The following is a 3,032-nucleotide window of genomic DNA, read 5'->3' on the forward strand; positions in this document are numbered from 1 at the left end:
AATTTCTTTGCTGATTATGGGCCTGTTCAAACTTTCTGTTTCTTCCTGTTTGACTTTGGTAGTGTGTGAGTATCGAGGAATTTGTCCAGTTATTCCAGACTGTCCAGTTTGTTGGCATATAATTTTTCATAGTATTGTCTTCTAACTGTGTTTCTGTGGTGTTGGGTGTGATCTCTTCTCTTATTTTGTGATTTTATCTATTTGGGCCCTGCCTCTTTTCTTTTTGATAAGTCTGGCTAGGGGTTAATCAGTTTTGTTTATTCTTCCAAAAAAACGGCTTTTAGTTTCATTGATCTGTTCTATTGGGTCTTTTTGTTTGTTTGTTTCTCTATCATGTATTTCTGCTCTAATCTTTATTATTTCCCTTCTTCTCCTGGCTGTAGGCTTCATTTGCTGTTCCTTTTCTAACTCTTTTAGGTGTTAGATTAGGTTGTGTATTTCAGACCTTTCTAGCCTTTCATGCTCATGGATTGGAAGAACAAATATTATTAAAATGCCTATACCACCCAAGAAATCTACACATTCAATGCAATCCCTATAAAAATCACACCAGCATTCTTCACAGAACTAGAACAAACAATCCTAAAATTTATATGGAACCAGAAAAGACCCTGAATATCCAAAGTAATGTTAAAAAAGAAAACCAAAGCTGAAGTTATCATTATTCTGGACTTTAAGCTGCATTACAAAACTATAATCATCAAGACAGTATGATACTGGCACAAAAACAGACACATAGATCAATGGAACAGAATAGAGAACCTAGAAATGAACCTACAAATGTATGGCCAACTAATCTTCAACAAAACCGGAAAGTATATCCAGTGGGGAAAAAAAGACAGTCTTCTCAGCAAATGGTGCTGGTAAAACTGAATAGCAACATCCAGAAGAATGAACCTGTACCATTTTCTTACACTATATACAAAAATAAATTTAAATGGATGAAAGACCTAAGTGTGAGACAGGAAACCATCAAACTCCTAGAGGAGAAAACAGGCAGCAACCTCTTTGACCTCAGCCACAGAAACTTCTTACTAGACATGTCTCCAGAGACAAGGAGAATGAAAGCAAATATCAACAATTGGACCCTCATCAAAAAGCTTCTGCACAACAAAGGAAATAATCAACAAAACTAAAAGGTAATCAACAGAATGGGAGAAGATATTTGCAAATGACATATTGGATAAAGGATTAGTATCCAACATCTATAAAGAACTAATCAAACTCAACACCCAAAAAAGAAATAATCCAGTGAAGAAATGGGCTGAAGATATGAATAGACACTTTTCCAAAGAAGACATTGAGATGGTTAACAAACACATGAAGAGAGATTCTCAACATCATTCATCATCAGGTGAATACAAATCAAAACTGTAATGAGATACCACCTCACACCTGTCAGAATGGCTAAAATGAACAACTCAGGAAACACCAGATGTTGGTGAGGATGCAGAAAAAGGAGAACCCTTTTGCACTGTAGGTGAGAATCTATACTGGTGCAGCCAATCTGAAAAATAGTATGGAGGTTCCTCAAAAAATTAAAAATAGAACTACCCTATGACCCAGCAATTGCACTACTAGGTATTAATGCAAAGGATAAAAAAATGCTGATTTGAAGGGGCAGATGCACCCCAATGTTTATAACAGTGCTATCAACAATATCCAAAGTATAGAAAGAGCCCAAATGTCCATCAACTGATGAATGGATAAAGAGGATGTGGTGTGTGTGTGTGTGTGTGTGTGTGTGTGTGTGTGTATATATATATATATATATATATATATATATATATATATATAAAATAGGATACTACTCTGTGCTCAAAAAGTGAAATCTTGCCATTTGCAACAACATGGATGGAACTACAGCATATTATGCTAAGCAAAATAAGTCAGAGAAAGATCATATGATTTCACTCATATGTGGAATTTGAGAAACGCAACAAATGAACATGGGAGAAGGAAAGGAAAAATAAGAAAATCACAGAGGGAGGCAAACTGTAAGAGATTCTTTTTTTAAAATCTTTTTTATGTTTATTTATTTTTGAGTGATAGAGACAGGGTGTGAGCGGGGAAGGTCAGAGAGAGGGGGAAGACACAGAATCCGAAGCAGCCTCCAGGCTCTGAGCTGTCAGCACAGGTGCCAACCAGGTGCCCCAAACATTAAGAGATTCTTAAATACAGAGAACAAACTGAGGGTTGCTGGACAGGTGTTGGATGGGGGATGGACTAAGTGGGTGATGGGCATTAAGGAGGACACTTGTTGGGATGAGCGCTGGGTATTGTATGGAAGTGATGAATCACTGGGTTCTGCTCCTGAAGCCAATACTACACTATATGTCTATATGTTAATTAACTTGAATTTAAATAAATAAATTTAAAAAAATTTAAAAAAGATTATTGGGGGGAATACCTATGAAGGATAAAGGGAGGGGAGCAGGAGTCAATAGGAAAATCCTTCAGACTGTAAAGAAAATTTCTTCTTTGTAAAGGAGAGGGACAAGGCAGGAAGACAAAGGTTAAAGCTGGTGAAGGAGGAGTCTTCCAGCTGAAGTCTCTCATTGTAGGTGTCCTGTATGCTGCAGGAGTCTTGCGTGTTACAGGAATGGCTTGCATCAGTACCCCCAACCATGTTCATTCATTGGCTAGGAGCAACATTGAGAATCATGGCCTTGTCATGAATAAAGTGGCTGATCTGGTGGGCTGGAACCTGGGGGCACTGGTCAGTTACCCTCCACACATTGCGGGAGATCTGACAAATGCATTTTCATGTCTGCCACCTTTCAATCCAAACCCTATCAATTTAACCTCCTAAATATTTATCACACTTCTTTCTTATCCATTCTGGATACTTCTGGATACAGCTGCACCATCTTTTTCTCTTAAATGCCAACTGTTCTCCCTACCACTGGTGTTATCTGCCTCCAGCTCCAGTTCCTTCTCAAAGCTGCTGCTGAAATGCTCCTTTTCACATGCTAATCCAATTTGACAACTCCCTAGCCAGTTGAGTACAGTGTTCCAGTGGACTGCACAGG

The sequence above is a fragment of the Prionailurus bengalensis genome, chromosome C2, assembly GCF_016509475.1.
Source record: "Prionailurus bengalensis isolate Pbe53 chromosome C2, Fcat_Pben_1.1_paternal_pri, whole genome shotgun sequence".
In the NCBI taxonomy this organism is placed as follows: domain Eukaryota; kingdom Metazoa; phylum Chordata; class Mammalia; order Carnivora; family Felidae; genus Prionailurus; species Prionailurus bengalensis.